General features: G+C 32.0%; 1 pseudogene; it reads left to right on the top strand.

The window, feature by feature from the left end:
- Positions 1 to 3,721: 3,721 nt before the first annotated feature.
- Positions 3,722 to 11,489, top strand: LOC120154086 (annotated as a pseudogene).
- The last annotated feature ends 526 nt before the right edge of the window (positions 11,490 to 12,015 follow it).

Genomic DNA, 12,015 nt, shown 5'->3' with positions numbered 1-12,015 from the left:
GCTGATATGACACGTTAATTTATTCAGCTCACTCCGTTTAATGCTGATTATGTGCTGAAAAGGTTTATTATTGCTTTTATAAATAGGGAAAATTATAACATTCATCACCCAACTATTTTTTTCTTCTATTTTGGTCACTAAACACTAAAGGTTTTATATTCCTATTTTCTTCTTCAGATCTTCTCCAAATCGAAACACCCAAAGCATTATTCTTTTCAAATCTAACACTAGTATTCATTTCAGATCTTCATCGGTTTTATATTATCATTTTCTTCTTCAGATCTTCTCCAAATCGAAACCCCCAAAGCATCACCGTTCCATTTTCAGCCATGGCGGCCGCCTCACCGACCAAGAAGCTTCTATATTATACAGATGAGTCGGGTGAGCGAGGCGAAAACGTCACTGTCGACCCTTCCAATCTCACCCGCGATTGGGTCGGATCCGATGTTTATAATTACACCGGAGTTTACGGTTGTGGTGTCGATGAAGGTGGTTTTGCCGTGGTGAGGGTAAGAGGAGATGAGCAGGGGTGGACCGGGGGTGGACCGGGGGTGGGGGCAGTCGCCCCCCAGATGAATGTGGTGGGTTTTGTGTTTAAAATAAAATGGGTTTTGGCAAATTGTTGGACCTGAGATGTCTAATTATGGTGTTGCAACTTGGATATACACCATTGATGTCAAGTGCGAAGCAGAGTAAACTACTGCAACATGTTGAGGTAAATATTTTATATGGATTGTTGAGCCATAGCAATGCTTGGATTTTTTCTAACTAGTTAGATAGGAATAGTTGTTACAAGGATGTTTTTTTGTCGAAGTGTAGGCAGCTAGAAGTTAGGGTCAACTCATAAATGACCCCATAATTATAGGTCACCATTTTTAAAATTATGATAAATATACCATTGAATTATTTAAATAGTTCAAAATGGCCACACAAAATTAGTATTTAACGGATGTATTTAAGTGGCAGTAAAAAAATAGAATAATTAGGGGATAAATCCTTGTAAAGTTATGTATTCACGACTTTAGCACCCTATTTTGTTTTATTCCCTTTTGGTCACTACTTGTATATGATTTGTTTCTTTAAATTTTCATTTAATTCAATTTGATACTGATTTTGTTTTTAATTTTTCTAATGCCTTAATTTGAGCATTAACTTTAAAATCTTTTATTCTAGTCATGTATTAAATTTGAAAAATTAAATCCCCAAGATTTTAGAATTAATCAATTTGATCACTAAGATTAACTTTAATTCTTAATTTTTAATTAGGTCCTAATTTCAATTTAATTTAATAAATTTATTTCTCCAATCAAATTGTGACACATATCACAATCTTATGATTATAATTTGAATATTAATTGTAATATATAATAAATATTTTTTATCACTAATTATAATATAATATATATTATAATTTGAATATTAAATTATTTTTAATGATTTCATATATATAATCATTAAAAAATAAATATGAAAATAATAATTTTAGTTTAAAAATATTAAAATCTTAAATCAATTATAAATAAACTATTAGATTTATTTTAATGATTTAAGTGTTGTCATATTCTCAATTAACTTAATAATATGAAACATTAATTATATCATATTATTTATTAATTATATTATGTCAATTATGTCTCCCTGACGTCACAATAATTTCATAATTAATAAAAATTATCTGACTTCACCACGAGTACTCGCTAACATAAGTCGCGAACTCCTGTATATCAACGTACGTACAGGAGAGGAAGAAGATGACTGTGAAGATATATTTGAATTCATATTTTATTCGCTTGAAAAATGACATATTTTCTCATATCTAGATCCTTATCTTTTTTTTACGTTTTATAGTTTAGTCATTCTCTTTACTCCTTCAAAGTCCTACCACTAAGAGTATGTTCAAAATCGGGTACCCATGTTTTCGGGTATTTGAAATACCGGTACCAAAAATTTTTGGGTATCAAAATTTTGGCCCGTGTCCCAGCCCATTACATACAAGTACCCGTAAAACTTGGGTACCTGTATTTTCGAGTTACGGGTACCCAATTTATAATTTTTTTTATTTTTAGAATTATATTATTTTTAATATATATATATATATATATAATTTCTAAATTTTAAATTTTAAAGTTCTATAATATATAATTCACACATAAAGTTCAAAATATCAAATTACATAATTGAAAAAAATAAAAAATAAAACAAAAATTATAATTAAATTTCAAATATTTCGAAGTTAGAATAAATATTTTAAAAAATAATTTTGAATGTTAATGTGAAATAATTTAAGAAATTAAAAATTTAGAATATTATGGTGCCAAAATTTAAGAAATTAGGAATTTAGAATGTTAGAGTAAAATAATTTGAGAATTATAAATAAAAATTTAATAAAAATAATATATATATATATATATATATATATATAATAATAATAATAATAAAATGGGTAGTGGGTATGCAGGTGCCGGGTACCCAGTTAAACTACATTTTGTTATATTAAATTGAAATTAGGACCTAACTAAAAATTAAGAATTAAAGTTAATCTTGGTGATCAAATTGATTAATTCTAAAATCTAGGAGATTTAATCTACAAATTTAATACATGATTAGATTAAAAGATTTTAAAGTTAATGCTCAAATTAAGGCATTAAACAAATTAAAAATAAAATCAGGATCAAGTTTGAATTAAATGAAAATCCAAGAAAACAAATCATATACAAGTAGTGACCAAAATGGAAGAAAACAAAGTAGGGTGTCAGCGCTGCAAATACATAACTTTAGAAGATCCCATACCCTAATTATACCAATTTTTAACTACCACGTCCTTTAAATGTTAATGTCGTGTGGTCATTTTGAACTCATTTAAATAGTTTAGTGATATATTTGTCACAATTTTGAATATGATGGTCATTTCGTGACAAACCCATAGTTATGTGATCATTTATGTAGTTTACCCTAGAAATTACTCGATTTTTTTGTTTGTTAAAATCTCCATGTTTATAAGGGAATCGTGTACGATTCTGTATATTACATATACATGAGTTCCTTTTTTCAAAAGAAAAAAAAGAATGGGTCTGGTCTGCAAGTTAACAAATCATGTCTTCATGTTCAATTTATTTGATGAGAACACCATTAAAATTACAGGCTAGAAACTTTCGTGGTTTGGGGAAGAAAATATGGGAAAATGGATAAATTGATATTTTATCTTTGAATTATTTTGAGTTTATAAAAATATTAATAATTAATAGTTTATCCAATTTCTAACAGCATTAAACGAGTGAACTGAGCAATTTTACACGTCACATCAATAAAAAGTAACGATTCTATTGGTCAACGACAAAAAATATTTATCAAAAGTCATATTAATTTTTTTTTAGAGTTTGAGCGTCAAAGGATGAGGCCTATATCATTTTTTAAGTTCGAAAGCCCAATTTGGGTGTTTTTTTTCCCTCTCTCTCTTCTATTAGAAACTTTATATAATGTCATATTTCGAATAAAAACCTACAAGACTATACGTGCTTATAGCAGAGGCAGGAAGATTATTTTTATGAAAACCAGCGGTTAAACCTCGTGTTCTGAGGAACCTGTCAGAAAATGAGCTGTCTTAAATTTTGTTTGGCAACCTTGTAAGTTGTAACATTATTATAATATGCTAGCATCACATGTAACTCGTTTGCAAGGGAATCTGTTTCTTTTCTCTCGTCTTTAAATTTTAAAAAACTCTTCAGTCTCCACTTCTTGCAACCGACCAGAAAAGCAAGAAAAAAACCAAACATGGCGGCGGCTTCACTCTCGGCCACCATTCCGATGAAGGACCCATTTTTATCAAAGACCACTGAATTTCTTCATTTCACCTCGAGGCAAAGCAGCATTATCAATACCAATATCGGGTCCAAAGCTAAGGAATTAGCTTTCAGATTCTCGAGCTCAAAGGCCTTGCACGTGCCCTTTGCCACCACCGATAAACCCAATGCAGCTCCGGCTCTCACGGAGACTTTCTCCCCGACCACCGCTTCCAAGTTAGTGTTCACAAATTGTTTGGAGAAAAAAGAACATTTTTTTGTTCTTGAATTGGGTTTCCTTTTACATTTTCTTTTACGGTTAGAGCTTGAGCTTGTGTTATTATTACCCATGTTCAGGATCTTGTGTGTTTCTTCCAGGGTGAAACGACATAAGATTTCGGTGATGGTCGGGGACTAAAGTGGAATCATAAACAGGATAGCGGGGGTGTTTGGCCCAAGGGGATACAACATTGAGTCACTTGCTGTTGGTCTCAACAAGGACAAGGCTCTGTTTACCATCGTTGTCTCCGGGACTGACAAGATTCTCCGACAAGTCGCTGAGCAACTTCACAAGCTTGTTAATGTCATCAAGGTCATAAATCTTTAACTTTTTTTCACTACTTTTTTTCAACCATGATTTAGTTTTTTTAGTTTTTATTTTTTTTAGTATGTTTGTATTGCATGTTTTTAAGGGGTGGAAAAGAAAGGAATCATAGAAAGGGAGCTAAATGATTTAGCTTTTTTTGAGCATGTTTTTGTTCATTGTTTAGTTAAAACCGAACTAACGGATCGAACCGGAATTTAGTTCACTTAATCTATAAAGTCACCAAAATATAGGGTTGGGGAATTGTTAAAATAAAATTCAAAATTTGATTATCGATTAATTAATCAAAATTTTATTATATAACTAATATAAGTTCAATTGTGAGCTTAAATGACCCATGATATTTATAAACTCCATATTTGTATTTTAATCTCAATATTAAGTCTAACCCAAAAGGAAGATAATAAAGACTAGAAATAAAAAAATATCTAACAAAAGAACTCATTTTCAATTTATTGCTACATTCACTATTTTGAATCGAAACTAAAAAAATTATTTAAAAATATCAGTTAATTTGAAAATTGATCAAATTAATCAAACTTAGTTTGATTCGATTAATAATTTTTGAAAAAAAACGATTCAAATAATGGTTAAAATTTTAAGAGTTTAGTTAATTCAGTTTTGAGTTGTTTAGTTCGATTATTAATTGAACCGATCGTTTGAACACTCTCAATATTTATAGTTAAAAGTGACACTAAGGAAAGGAAAAGAAAAATGGTTATTATTATTGTTAAGGTGTGGAAATGGTTCAGTTTCCTAATTGTTTTCCATTCAAGTATCGTTATTGATGGAAATGGGTCGAATAATATTATGTTTTAATCAGGGATTTAAATAGCAGTCGGATAACATTTGTTATATCGCGACCGTGACGACCTCCAAAACTGATATCACAAAAAATAACGGTGCGAAGCGGAATCACACCAATAGCGATGGGTCGCGACTGCTATTTAATGGGTAACAAGTGGCCAATCACAACAATAGCGAACTGCTATTATGCTATTTTAATTTTTTTAAATAATTTTTTAAAAAGGTTCAACTTATTTAGAATAAAATTACGATCGATACCCGCAATGACCACAATAACATATGTTATATTCGCAACACGACCGAAAATACAAAAGCCACCACAATTTGAATCTCTGGTTTTGATCTTTCCCACTTTGATTCGTGATTTCCATACCTCCAACGGGGCAAAAATCGTGAGATAATGGTGTGGAGAAAAAAAATTATTGAGATAATGTTGTTGGAGAATTATTTGCTGAGATAGGGCGTTTGCTACAGTTCGAACGTTGGTCGCCAAGTAATCCGGGCGATGAAGGAGGTCGCCAAGCCATCCCTGCGACCTGTGCATGCGCCATGCACGCCAACTACCTGCATATTCATGCTTGAATCTTTAGAATTTCAACATCTTTAATATAATATTCATGCCATGGCTTCCACGTGCATGGCTTATTATTTTATTAGATTTATTTTTTATAGTATTATTTTTATTATTAAATGATATATGTTTTTATTTTATTATTATATTAACATTGATATTTTTTATAGTATTGATATATGTTTTTTTACTTTTTAAAATTTTTGAATTATTTAATCAGATTTGTTTTATATAATATTATTTTTATTATTAAATGATTAATTTTTATTATCTAATGATTTAAAAAATAGCCTATTAATATATTATTATGTGTTATTAATCTTAGATTGACTACCAAAACTGTGATGGTTTGTATAAAATAAGATTGCCTATTAGATTGGGCAAAATTCTTGAGATAATGATGTGAAAAAAAAATTATTGAGATAATGTTGTTGAAGAATTAATTGTTGAGATAGGGCAATGGTATGTTGAGGGCAATGAAAGGGGTAGAGGATGGTGATATCTACCATGATGGTGGTTACATATTTGTTTTTTATAAGAAGAAATTGATTGGAGGGAGAATGTTTAGATTTAGTGTGTTTAGTGTTTAGGGTTTAAATTTTAGGTTTTAGGGTTTTCAATAACAACTAAAATATTTTAGGGTTTAAGGTTTACAAAATCAATAATTACTGATATTATTTGTTGTATATTGATTTTGGAAGCCTAAACCCTAAAATATTTTGGTTATTGCTGAAAACCTTTATAAGTTCATGGTATGTTGAGGGCAATGAAAGGGGTAGAGGATGGTGATATTTACCATGATGGTGGTTACAAATTTGTTTTTTTATAAGAAGACATTGATTGGAGGGATAATGGTTAGGATTTAGTGTTTAGGGTTTAGAATTTAGGGTTTAGCGTTTAGAGTTTTCAACAATAAGCAAAATATTTTAGGGTTTAGGGTTTAAGGTTCACAAAATCAATAGTTCCTTATATTATTTATTGTATATTTATTTTGGAACCTTAAACCCTAAAATATTTTGATTATTGCTGAAAACCTTTATAAATTCATGATATGTTGAGGGCAATGAAGGGGGTAGAGGATGGTGATATCTACCATGATAGTGGTTACATATTTGTTTTTTATAAGAAGAAATTGATTGGAGGGAGAATGGTTAGGGTTTAGGGTTTAAGGTTTAGGGTTTTTAGCAACAACCAAAATATTTTTAAGGTTTAGAGTTTAAGGTTTAAGGTTCACAAAATCAATAGTTACCTATATTATTTGTTGTATATTGATTTTGTGAACCCTAAACCCTAAAATATTTTAGTTGTTACTAAAAACCCTAAACCCTAAATCCTAATCATTCTCCCTCCAATCAATTTTTTTCTTATAAAAAACAAATCTGTAACCACCATCATGATAAATATCACCATCCTCTACCCCTTTCATTGCCCTCAACATACCATTGTCATATCTCAGCAATTAATTCTTCAATAACATTATCTCAAGATTTTTTTTTTCACATCATTATCTCAAGAATTTTACCCAATCTAATAGGCAATCTTATTTTATACAAACCATCACAGTTTTGGTAGTCAATCTAAGATTAATATCACATAATAATATATTAATAGGCTATTTTTAAATCATTAGATAATAAAAGTTAATCATTTAATAAAATAATAATATTATATAAAACAAATCTGATTAAATAATTCAAAAATTTTAAAAAGTAAAAAAACATATATCAATACTATAAAAAAATATTAATGTTAATATAATAATAAAATAAAAACATATATCATTTAATAATAAAAATAATACTATATAAAACAAATCTAATAAAATAATAAGCCATGCACGTGGAAGCCATGGCATGAATATTATATTAAAGATATTGAAATTCTAAAGATTCAAGCATGAATATAGGTAGTTGGCGTGCATGGCGACCTACAGCCATGGCGCATGCACAAGTCGCAGGGATGGCTTGGCGACCTCCTTTATCGCCCGGACCACTTGGTGACCAACGTTCGAACTGTAGCAAACACCCTATCTCAGCAAATAATTCTCCAACAATATTATCTCATGAATTTTTTTTCTCCACACCATTATCTCACGATTTTTGCCCCTCCAACGGATACTTGACATGATTTTAAAAGAATTTCACCTACCCGAGTGAAAACTAGCCCTAACCTTATCCTACCTGACATCAACCATCCAACCCTAAATAAACTATAAGAAAAAGCAAAAAACTTGCAAAAACAAAAAGAAATTAGTTAAAGTAAAAAGAAATTAGTTAAAGGTGGAAATAAAATCTAAAAAATAGAGAACAAAGTGGAAAATCAGGCGTACCTACCTTAAAATTTTACTAATAATGTTCATCTTGAAATTTTATTTATACTTGTCCCATTTAAAAAATTTATATTGTTAACTTATGTATAGTCACCTTGAAATATATTTATGCATCCATCACAGATCAAGTATGCAATGCGAGTTGATCTGATTTAATCAGGGTGAAGTAATGGGAACGGGAGGGCAACAAAAAAAAATCATTTTTTGGCATGATGGTTTCCAATGATTGAGGGTTGTTTTCGATGACCCCAACGGTGAGTAGACTCATATTGGTGAGTGGAACAATATAGTTTTATTTTGGCTTGATCTAATGATGATGGAAGGAGATCAGAAACAAAGGGGAAAACACTATTGGCTAGATTTGTGGACGTCGGAGTATTTTCTGTTGAAACAAACATTAGTTTGGAATTAGGAAGCTTGAAAGGGGTTGTTAGGAAATTTTGGAGATCAACCGGTGACAACGGCCAATGCATCGATTGGTGTGGCGGTTGGTGAAGATTCTAGGGCTTCAATAATTTAGAGTAGAGAGAATATGAAGGAAAACAGAGATTGAAGAAGGAAAAATGAATAATTGAAAGTAAAATGTGTATTTTATAGTAAAGTATTTTAGGTTGGTCAGATATTTTTTATCACTCTGACTCAAATCTAATTACACCTCTCCTAAAGTAGACCCACCCCGCCCCAAACTTGATTTCTAAAGGCAAAAATTTGATCCTATAGAGTCGAGTCGGAACCGTCAAGCCTGGGTCACATACACATCTCTAAGTACTGCTAGCATTGATTATTAGAATTTCTCGAATTTTCTTTCCTTTGCTTGGGTGGTGTTAAATCAACAAACATAGAATTTATTTTGCTTGGCTCATAGAATTTATTTATTACCTTGTTTAACAGGTAGACGATATCTCAATGGAACCACATGTAGAACGTGAATTAATGCTTATAAAACTCAACTCCAATCCATCCACTCGTGTCGAGGCATCCTGTTGTTTGGAAGCAAGTATTTATCTGTTCGAGCTTCTAAATTTGTATTATTTGGAAAATCTTCTCTTAAAGGATTATTAGGAACCTTGATTTCAATTATATTTCCTTTTTCTACATCTGGACATTCAGTCTTCAATTTGTACTAATCTTTTTAGAAAATGTGGCTAGCCGATATCTTCCGAGCAAGCATTGTGGATACTTCAGTTTATCTTCTAATATATCATGATTTTGGCAGTTAGACATATTTACTTTTAAAGAGACGAAAGTTAAGGTGATATGACTTTAATGAACCCTACGCATTCGTAGAAAATCGAATTCAAGTGTCCTTTTGGTGCAAATTATAGCTTGTTATATGGTAATGCTGAAATAGGATTCCTGGCATCTTGTTACAGAATCACAAGAAAAAAATGGTCTTTACATTTTGGAGCTTTTTTGTTCATCTATTACATTTTAATGCATGTGCACATCTGAGGTTACCGAAGACCCAGGAAAGATGGAAGCTGTTCAAAGAAATATGAGCAAGTTTGGGATAAAAGAACTTGCGAAGACTGGGAAGGTATGAAATTCCTGCAAACTTGTATCAATATTTTCCTTGAAGCACAAAATAGTTTGTGCATGGGATTCGATAGAAAGTTTTGATATTAGCATTTTAGAGCACGGTTGGAGTAACTGGACCCTCCATCATGTTACGGAACATAAGTCTGTGTGCTGTGTTGAGTTACCCGTGAAAGGGAGCATTAACTGGTGCTATCAACTGCTATAAAGTCTTCAGTGTCTTGAGTCTCTCCACTTTTTCCAATAGATTTTAAGTCAGATGCCTAACACACATTACACTAGTGTCGTTTTTTGTGAACTTACTGTAAATGTGAAAGTTTCATTGAATTATACCAATGTACAACGATGGACCTTTGAGAGCTATCGAGCTATCAAATCGTTATGTTCACTAAGATTTGAACATGTCGATCGTGATAGATTGTCTGAGGCGTGAAAAGATGGGGGAAACTGCTCCTTTTTGGGGATTTTCTGCTGCTTCTTATCCAGATCTTGAAGGTAGATCAACTAATGGTGGAGTTATAAGGGATGCAAAACTGCTAGTTGGTGGTGATGCCAATTCATACTCGAAGGTATGCACATTTTTCTTCTACTTGGAACGCCTTGCATGTCATTCTCATGCATGCCTCTTTCAGTTTTGTTTTATTTAAGAACTCAAATAGCTCGAACTATTTAATTTGAAATTTTAATCAGTGTTTTTCCGGATCAAATTGGATTTTGCTCACCCCTCGCGATCATGCTTATCCAAGTTTGGTGTTAGCTTACCTTTTGAGATTTTGCATCTTATTTTATCCTTGCCTCTCCATTTTTATGTGCACCATACATGCTCTAAAGTCAAAGAATGGAACCTATTAGAGTTTACAAAAGAATAAATACAGCTTGGAGTTGGATTATGATTATGTTCTCTTGGACATTGAACAGAACAAATGAAGTTGCGAAATCGGAAAGCGACATTTACAAGATGTTGATTTACCGAATATTTTCTAATTTATATAATCCCAAGTCTCATCTGAGGATAATTCTACAAGTTGCAAGTAGATTTTTATAGTTTGGTCAATGACTTTTGCTGAATCTGCATTATGAATGTTCTACGAGCTTTATTATTTTTTTTGTGTACTTTCACCGTGCATCGAGTTTTTATTTGTTGTGTGAAGGGCGATGTATATCCAGTGGAATCTTTCCAGTAAATCAAATTCTTGATGCTCATTGGGCTCTTTACATTGTACCAATAATCTATTTATCTTAGTCATTGTTTAGCTTTGTATAATGTCATGTTTAGTTTTTTCATTGTTTATTGGTTGTAAGACATATATGTTTAGTCCATTAGTTGCAACTTATGATAATTCGTTGATCATTCGCAGTGTTATTGAAATAAGACTGCATTATCTCGACATTATCCCCAGTTTTCTTACTTGAACGGATAGTAAATTGGTTTCTATGTAGCATTCACTTGCTGTTGTATTGCAATGCTTGTACATTTGTTTCTCATTTGTGTACTTTATGTGTTTCATTCTATGTTTCAGTCAACTGGTATTCGGTCACACACATTGTCTATGATCGCGAACGACACTCCAGGTGTTCTAAATGAAGTTACCGGGGCTATTTCCCGAAGAGGAAATAATATTCAGGTCAGCTTGGTTTTGCTTCATGCTGCATTTTCTATGTGCCTTCTGTTTTTTTTTTTGGTAGCTCAGGCAGGACTTATTGTGGAGTCTAGTTGTGGGACCAGCTGAAAAAGACAGTCTTTCTCGCATTACAACTGTTGTTCCCGGAACTAATGAGACAATAGGAAAACTGGTTCAGCAACTCCGGAAGCTAGTGGACCTTCACGAGGTGAGAGACATGATAAGATGGTTCAAGGAATAATGATTAACATATTCCACATTTTCACTGAGGAGCTCTAAAATAAAATATTTACACTTCAAAAATATTACAGATCAACTTGACTAAATCTACAATTTCACTGGACAATAATGTTTACAAATATACATGCCTAATAAAAATGTTGAGACATACATCTGATCTGCTCTAGACTGGTCTGGACCTTAGTCTATCAGCTGTTTCCAACTGCTTGATCTACTAACCTGCCCCGGAAACAATCCGAAGGCTGAGCTAACTAGCTAAGCGCCATACTACGGCTAAAGCATACTAACTGCATCACTTAAACAAGATATAAAGTCTACTGATATAAGGTCTACTGCAATATGTTCTACTATCTGTTATGCTCTACTATCTGTTCTGTTCTACTAGCCCACTCCTAAAGTGTTGGACCTTGCACCTAAGCTAGTCTGCTTTAAAACCGCTTTAGAGAGTAATCTCGAATACTCACTCTCTAATCTATGGTAGACATCATGGTGCGGTTGAGGGTTCTGCATCTCGGAGCTCACACACC

The sequence above is a fragment of the Hibiscus syriacus genome, unplaced genomic scaffold (genome assembly GCF_006381635.1).
Source record: "Hibiscus syriacus cultivar Baekdansim isolate YM2019G1 unplaced genomic scaffold, ASM638163v2 tig00111105_pilon, whole genome shotgun sequence".
NCBI classification, from domain to species: domain Eukaryota; kingdom Viridiplantae; phylum Streptophyta; class Magnoliopsida; order Malvales; family Malvaceae; genus Hibiscus; species Hibiscus syriacus.
This window is presented reverse-complemented; position numbering and strand designations above follow the sequence as displayed.